The following is a 9,480-nucleotide window of genomic DNA, read 5'->3' as shown; positions in this document are numbered from 1 at the left end:
TATATATATATATATGAAAAAAAAATATTAGATACGCCTACGTGGCGCCACCACAAATAAGAATTTCTTTTTAAATTTATTTACTTTCAAAACTAGTCTTTCCCTTTTATGAAAATTTGTGACTTTTATGAAGAGTTGCGACTTTAATGAAGAGTCGTTGATTTTATGAAAAGTTGTGGCTTTTATAAAGGTGGACTTGGTATGTTTCCTTATATTATTTCTCTTGTCTTCCCTCCTACATGTCGACATATGTTCTACTCGAATAGATCCCTTTGGATGTGGTTTCATTATGTAAGCATAAAAAAAAAAACTCATTTAGTGATTAAAGAATTTTGAACAAACTAAAATTAACTAAATAATAATACATGTATTTTTGGCACAAGATAAACTTCATATTTCTCGTATTCAACTACAAAGAAGTATTTTATGATAAGAATGAGATGAGAACACGACCACTTGACAATCTTAAACGACGATCATATATAAATAAATAAATAGATATATATATATGTAAAAGAAAATCTTAGGCCACCACAAACAAGAATTCCCTTTTAAATTTATTTACTTTCAAAACTAGCATTTCCCTTTTAGGAAGAGTTGCGACTTTAATTAAGAGTTGTGACTTTTATAAAAAGTCGTGGCTTTTATAAAGAGTTACGAATTTTATGAAGAGTTGTGACTTTTTACAAAAGTTTTGACTTTTATAAAAAAAAATTGCAACTTTAATGAATTATTATAACTTTTATGAAAGATTGTGACCTTTCCTAAGGGTTGCAACTTTTCCAAATAGTTGTGACCTTTTCGACGGGTTGCAACTTTCCCAAATAGTTGTAACCTTTCCGATAAGACGCAATATATATTTATTCGTGTTGTCCTTTATTGTATATAAATAGAGGTTTTTCGTCTCATTTAAAACAATGATACTTATAAACCTCATTTTCTTCTTATTTTTCACAACTAAGTATTTGTTCATGTTGAGTGACTCGCTGACATCATTGCTTATGTTATAGTTCTTGGTATGTAACTTTACAATTATTAATTTATGCTTATGTTATTAAGAATAAATGATAATATAGTGTTTTAGTTTTAATTACTGATAAGTTTAAAATATTATTTTATAAAATTTGTGGCGATTATGAAAGGTTTTAACTTTTTCAAAGACTTATGACATTTTTGATAAGACACAATAAGCATTTATTCACACTACTCTTTGTTGTTTATTAATAAGCATTTATTCTATTATTACAAAACCTGGTATATTTTTACAATCATTAATTTATGCTTATGTATTTAATTTCTATTTTTTGAGTACATGTTTTAATCTTTGTTGTTTATATTTATGCTTTTGTTTGTTATGTTGAAATATGTTAATTAAGAGTTTTATGTAATAATTAGACCATTGGTGTCATGTAGATTATAATTCTCTAACTTTTAAAATAAATGACTTTAATGTTTTTAATGGCTAAAAGTTAAAGAGGTGTCCAAGAATAGACTTTTGAGTGTTCAAAGTTATGGTGATTCAACTTTCTATATCAAGGCATTCAATCGATTAGTGACAGTTAAAAAAATAAAGGAATATAGTGGGATGGTAAGTATTGTACTCAACCTTAATCAAAAGTTTACTTTCAAATGGTTGATTAGAATCAATGAATTACTCGTCAAAGTAGGATAAATCCACAATAATGAAATATTAACTAAATAATTATATCCTTATGGACATTAGATTGAAGTCGCAAAAAATAAAGTTTTAATCATATTGATCGAAACATGAACAAAAAAATATGCCTTTTGGATATCAAAGTAGTGTCATCGACTGCGAATGATTTTGAATAAGGGACTTGCCAAGATATCATTTAATCCTAATTATTTGAGCGAAATACGTTATTTCATTGAACTCCAAGAGATGTCTTTTAAAATATTAATTAACTTATCAAGTACACAACTAATTATATAAGATGTATAATATTTATATTTTATATGTAGAGGTCTTTAATAAAAACTATCGCAATGGATGAATAAAATGTTTGTACCAATTTTTTAAATACAAATATAGTATAGACAATGAAACAATTATATATATTTTCTAAATACTTTGGTTATGAGTAACTACAATAAAATGATAAAATTAATAAGAGAATACATAAGAATTTAGAATCAAATCTTTTTGGTTTTAAGATTAAGAAAATTCATTTCATCTTTGGATAAAACATTCTTGACAATTTATTGTAGGGTTGTAGCCACTCAAAAACACTAATATTATCAAATATTCGTAAATACATTATTGACGTAGTTCACCACTGCGCGAAGCGCAGTAAATTTACTTAGTATATATATCTGAAAAACTTACTATATAAGTTAATGAAAATAGCAATTTGAGCATTTAATTAGAAAAGTTATTTTTCACGAGTATGATTTTTAAATATGGCCGTATGTTGACAAGTCCTTTTTAATATTAAATAAAAATTAACTCAAGTCAGTATATTTTTGTTTTAGTCAAATATGGACTAAAATAAGCGACTTATGCTTATCGGAATCAAAGGATTTGATATTCTAATCCTTAAATGGATTAAGCCTTAAGGTAACACTCTTTAACGAAGTGCTTCTTTGAATATAAATTTGACTAATTTAAGGAAGCATATTTGTATAATTAAATATATAAATTAAATAATAAGGCATAAAAAATCATTTCTTAACGTTAGGGAAATATTTGAAAAACTAGACATTCACAACCAAGTTAAATATTTAGTTAGACAAGATATCAAATAATTAACTAGCTTTTTAGTTATTTTTCTATTTTAACCTACGTCTCAATATATAATCTAAATCATGAAAATAAATCTAAACACACCAATAAATAAAGATCACAAAAAAGTTAGACATGAGAAAAAAGGAAAGAGGGGAAAAAGGACGTTATAGGAATCTCAAGCATGTTGCTTGTGTTTCGTTCTATCGAGTATGACTTAAGAATATAGAATGTTGATTTCTTCTTGCACAGATGAGAGCTAGCATCGACTCTGAGAGCGAGACTTCTGGCAATAGCGAGAGTCTCTTACGGAGGCTCCCATTTGCTCCCAACCTGTTCATGCAAATAAAGAAAGAGTAAAAAGATTAGTAAGACAATTTATAATTTTCATTGTATTGAATAAAGGGCATATAGAGCCAAGTAAATTCATGCCACAAAATACAATTCTGGACACAAATATACAAGCATTGGAAAAGATAAAATGAAAATTTGAAACCTAACTTGAAGCAACGAAGCTAAGCTCAAGTGACTGCATATTTTAGCTATATAATTGAACTAAGCAAAAGGTCAAGTCATAGACCTTCAGATTATTTAATTGATAAAAGGTGTATAAGACTCATATTTAATGCTTAAGGGAAAAGAGTAAAGCCTTAAACAAAATGCTTACCAAATTTATTAAAAATAAAAGAACGCCTAGTACACTACAAAAAAACGTGTCACTTGCGGGGGTTTAATTTGCATGTTGCGGCGGTCAACAACCCTCGCAATTAGCTGCCATGACGGTTTTCAAATCCTCCCTAAGAATGTTCGCCATTACAAGTTTGCGGAGGTTGTAATCCTGGCCGTTGCAATATTTTAACAGCGGTTTTTTAGCAGGGATTAAAATCACGGAACATGTATTTTTTAAGTTAATTATTTAAAAAGTTTCGGGGTAAAACCCCCCCGATATATGCTCATTTAGTGGGAGGGTTAAGACCGATACAACTTTGTTAATGTCCCTGTAGACCAGTGACCGTTTTACTATTGTTGAATTTTTATTTATAAATTTATTTATAATTCTTACAAACTGATTGATAATAGAATTTTATTATACATATTGCTATCTTAAATAGGTTAACATTAAGATATTGTCAAACTAAAATACATTGACTTAAAACAATATAACATTAGTCTCAAACATATCTTTCAACGAGTAAAACAAACATGGGTATCATCATTTGTCTCAAAAAATAAACATTAAGCACATTCATTCCAACCATTATTATAAAATATCTACTACAGCCATTCAAAAAATTACAATAATTAATTATCTAACACAATTGTACGACGATACTTCATTGATTGTTATTTGGATTACTTCAATCAGAGAATCTTCTTGCATTCATACATGAAATGGATCCATTATCTGCATCACTTGGCTACAAAAAAAAAATTAAGTTATAATTTATAAAAAAGACCACAATAAAATCCTATTCAGTAAACTACAACTTAGATCAGTAAACTACAGCATGCTCTAAAAGAAATCCCAAATGCACTTTGGAATGAAATAAGTATCAAAGTAGTTGTAATTCTCGTCGGAATGAAACCTTTCTTGGACAATTTAAGATCTTTATAGCTGAACTCCTTAGGCATTTTGATGATATCAGATGCTACAATTGTTATGGGCAGCAATTGTTGCATGATAATATGACAATCGTGAGTGTTCAATCCAAATATCATCTTATTCTCTAGATCAATATGGTGAGAAATATTACTTGAGTAACCATCCGACACAGAGTTTTTAATGATTGAGGAAGGCAAATATCTTATTAACTAGAATGACAAATGCTCCAAGCGTTAGGTTTTATTTGTCCTAAATTTCTTACCATAAATAGGTTTTCCTTTTAGGAAAAGGTTTTGAATTGACTAATCCTTTTCTTGTAGGAAAAGGTTTAGGACTTTATAAATAGAGGAATGTTCCTTCTAACTTAATCAGCAGTCACAATGTAGTCTTAAGGGCTTTGAGAGTTCTAGTTAGAGGGAGAATTTGTGAGTCACAAGTTTGATACGTTATCACTTGTGTGAACCTCCCATGTATTCCGAGTGAATTGGTTGAGGTTGTTTCCCTCTGTATTTTGTACTCTCATATTTATAGTGGATTGCTTGTCTCCTTGTGGACGTAGGTCGATTGACCGAACCACGTTAAATCTTTGTGTCTTTTGGTATATTTCTCGTTGTCTTCTTACTAGTGGTCTTTTGAGATTTGCTTTGCTAGCTTCCGCGTTTACACCTGCTTATTTCCGGTCCTAACAAGTGGTATCAGAGCAAGATTCGATGATGGAGTCAGGTTTAGTGGTTCGATAATCGATGATTGAACCAGGTTAGAGGTGTTCATCTTGACAGGTGTAGTTCTAGCCGCAACTTTTTGACTGTAATGAAGATTTTGTTGGAGAAATTGTTTCAGAGAGGTTCTCTGTGTTGAGACATAAATTTTGCAAAGGAGATTATGGAGAGGAGAAACAAGTTGTTGAAGATTAAGTAAATAAGGTCGACAAATTTATTTTGTCAGAAATTCAGGGCAAGGGGGAGATTTGTTAGGTTTTATTTGTCCTAAATTTCTTACCATAAATAGGTTTTCCTTTTAGGAAAAGGTTTTGAATTGACTAATCCTTTTCTTGTAGGAAAAGGTTTAGGACTCTATAAATAGAGGAATGTTCCTTCTAACTTAATCAGCAGTCACAATGTAGTCTTAAGGGCTTTGAGAGTTTTAGTTAGAGGGAGAATTTGTGAGTTACAAGTTTGATACGTTATCACTTGTGTGAACCTCCCATGTATTCCGAGTGAATTGGTTGAGGTTGTTTCCCTCTGTATTTTGTACTCTCATATTTATAGTGGATTGCTCGTCTCCTTGTGGACGTAGGTCGATTGACCGAACCACGTTAAATCTTTGTGTCTTTTGGTATATTTCTCGTCGTCTTCTTACTAGTGGTCTTTTGAGATTTGCTTTGCTAGCTTCCGCGTTTACACCTGCTTATTTCCGGTCCTAACACAATTCTCATACTCATCAAGCCAAAGTTCACGCCTTATGCATATATCATGTAGATCTTTTTGAGCATTAACATGATCCTTTGATTTGTATTTATCATTTAGCAAAGAGTATATAACATTGTCGAACACATTCTTCTCAATATGCATAACGTTAAAATTATGATGTAACAAGTTGAACTCCTAACATGGAAGATTGAAGAATATGCTCCTTTTTTTCCATTTGTTGGTTACATTTTTCCCTTTCTTTCTTTTTATTTTTAAGATCAACTCTACTGGTATGAACATCAATTTCCTTTACTCGTTCCAAAATATCTTATTCTGATAAATTTCTTGGTGGGCTCCTCTCTTCAACATTTTCTAAAAAAATGATTCCTCATTAATCTAAATTTATGAATTTTTGTCAGAAATCGACGATGACCAATAAAGCACCACTTTTTACTATGATGAAGCTAACAAGGTTATGTATCTAAATTGCAAGAATGACATGCATAACCAGTATGTGTGTTCCAACCAGATAAAATATCAAGTCCGGAAAAGCCACTGATTGTCCACATTAGAGAAACCCACATTCTAAACATTTCATTTTTTGATGAATCAATAGTTTCCAAACCTTCACACCATAACTCATTCAACTCCTTAACAAGAGGTTGTAGGTATATATCCATATTATTCCCCACCATACGTGGACCTGGAATGATCATTGATAGAATCAAATTTGGATGATTTTTACACATCCAAGGTGGAAGGTTATATGGAATCAAAACAACTGGCCAAATACTGTAACTAGTACTCATCATTCCAAAAGGATCGAAACCATCTCTAGCTAGGCCTAAACAAACATTTCGGGGATCAATAGAAAATTCAAGAAAAATAGTATCGAACTTCTTCCATGCCTCACCATAACTAGGATGCCTCATAATTCCATCACTATTACTGTCCTGTGCATGCCATCTCATATGCTCGGCAATTTTGCAACACAAGAACAATCTTTGCAACCTTGGATGTAGTGGGAAGTAACGCAAAATTTTTGCAGGTATCTTCTTTTGTTTCTTTTTTACTGGCCGGCTGGTTATTGATGCTCTTCCTGTTAAGCTTCCATCTGGAAATGTGACAATGCTTGCATGTTTCCTCATAAATGTCATCTCCCCAATACAACATGCAGTTATTTGGACACGCATCTATTTTGATATAATCAAGAGAAAGCTTTTTGATTGTTTTCTTTGCCTCATAAAAGGAATTAGAAATCCTAGAAATTTCAATTGCATCCCTCAATAGATCTAACAACATAGTCATTCCCTTATCACTTAATCAATACAAACACTTTATGTGATAAAACATCAATAAAAATTCTACAAGTACTTGGACCCTTCATATAATTCTTCACTTTCATCTCTAAGCAACTCAAAAAATCCATCTTGTTTGAAGAAAGTGTATCATATGACATTTCTTCTTCTCCAACAACATGTGACGGACCAACATTAATGTCTTCATGTATAATTGAATCCTGAAATTCTTCATTAATCAATAGTTCTATTGGATTTTAGGAGGCAACGTATCTAGAGTAACATTTGTGTTTCTAAAATCATTCAATACTTATGTTTCTCCAAGCATAATCCAAGTGACATAATTTTTAAGAAATGGCTTTCTGATCAAATGATCGTAAACTATATTTCTAGTCTGCCACTTCTCAAATCCACATTTAGGACACGGTCATTTTATTTTATCTTCTATAGCTCCATTCATAAATGCAAAATCTAAAAATTGTTGCAACCCAATCAAATATTTAGCTGTGGTTCTAGGCATTCCAATCTAAGATTTATTCATATTAATTAGAAGTGAAACTGATAAACCTTTGAAATGAATGTAAACCCCCTGATAAAAGTACAATTGTTGCAAATGTAACAATTAGGAAAGAAAGTAAGTGCATACAACACAGTGATAAGAAAAAATTGTTGCAAATGTAAAAAGTACATCAACACATTGAAAAGAAAGAAAATAATTGCAGATCAAGACAATCAAAAAGACTAATTACAAATTAAAACAAAAGACAATAAATATAGATTGAGACAAAAATATAGTTGTTTGAAGATGATTTATTATCTTCTTAGAATTAAAAGTAGAGTGAGTTAAGTGTTAAATGCCTTAAAGGTTGAATCGTGCAACTTCAAGTTTAAATTCAAAAGCTTCCCTATAATACTATTTGTTCGAACTAAAAATCTTCCTTACTAATTGCGATAAACAAACATTTCTTGTCCAAAATTATCAATCCAACAAAATACTCCATCGATTCCACAACGCGATGATAAGTAATTCTCATCTCTTCTAGGGTGCGATGGATAAAGTAAATCATGAATGACATTATTAGCAATCCACACATTAGTCTCTGAAGAGTAACCTTCAATTGTTATACTAAACTAATAATGTTCCCTAATTACAAAATGAATTATAGTAAATGAGACAGTGTCATCTTCATCTACCTTACAAGTAAATCCAACATAAGGATCATCCATATGAATTCGAGTTTTAGGGGCATCCAAACACTGCCTGCAGGATTATACACATAATAAACCCTATGCCAACTTCCAAGCCTATTGCATATATTAGAAAATCATTGGAAGAAGAAACAATATACACTCTCTCACCGATAGTACAGACTGATTTATCAAATTAGTACCGATTCAATGTGGTGATTCTGTCTAACACTAGCCATAAAATTACTCAAAAAATTACAGAAATTTCAAAAACAACCTGTTTTAAACTTTTTTCACTAAAAATTGCTCTACAAAGTTCAAAAACTAACATGCAAACTAGAATTTGAAGAGAAAAATCAAACAAATCAGGAAGATTGATGCATTAACTCAGTAGATCCGCGTTCCAAAACGTAACAAAATCAAAAATACTTGAAAGCCACGAGTTGAAAAGCTCCGCTTCTCTTTAGTGTATGACAAAACTTATTAAATCAGTAGAGTGACAGAGAAGAGCTAAGTCTAGAGTGAGATAGAAGACTTATGACACAGAGAGAAAGAGCCGAAAGAGTGAGAGAGAAATGGGTGATAAAGAGTGATCTTAGAGAGAGAAATGTTCCACTTAAAGAGATATAAATGGATTTGTATGGTTTGTTAAAGTTAACTTCGAGCAAAATAAAAATTAGTGAGGTTAGGACTCCCATAACTTGATTAAAAATTAGTGGGGTCTAAGATAACCCCCACATTGAATATATTTTTGAGGAGGTTGTAGTAATCCCCTCAATTAAACCTTCGCAAACCCTCTTTTTTTGGTAGTTGTATACATAACTATTTCTAACTAAAACATGAGACAGTAGCAAACTCCTCCGGAAAATAAATTTCATATAAACCTCACTCTATTTCTAAACCATTAACATGTTGCATATGAAAACCTACTTCTAGGACTAACATATTTTCCAAATACAAGGTGCGAAATGTGAAGGAAAACATCTCCAAGTACATAGATCTCCAATGGAACAAATAAAGTTTTAATACAAGTTATCTAACGAAACCAAATAAAACTCATTCACCACACCAAACAAAATAGAGGAAAAGGGAAAAAGATTACTTGCTGCAGGGCAGCGAATATGATGGACTCGAGTCGGACAACAAGAAAATTCAACAACAATAGAGTAAGCGAAATGTGTCATTGTTATGGTCTGAGACGGAACAGAAAATCAACTAAAGGGCTAGAGATGTTTTGTT

The sequence above is a fragment of the Solanum pennellii genome, chromosome 6, assembly GCF_001406875.1.
Source record: "Solanum pennellii chromosome 6, SPENNV200".
Lineage (NCBI taxonomy): Eukaryota > Viridiplantae > Streptophyta > Magnoliopsida > Solanales > Solanaceae > Solanum > Solanum pennellii.
The sequence above is the reverse complement of the archived record's forward strand: the minus strand, read 5'-3'. Positions refer to the sequence as shown.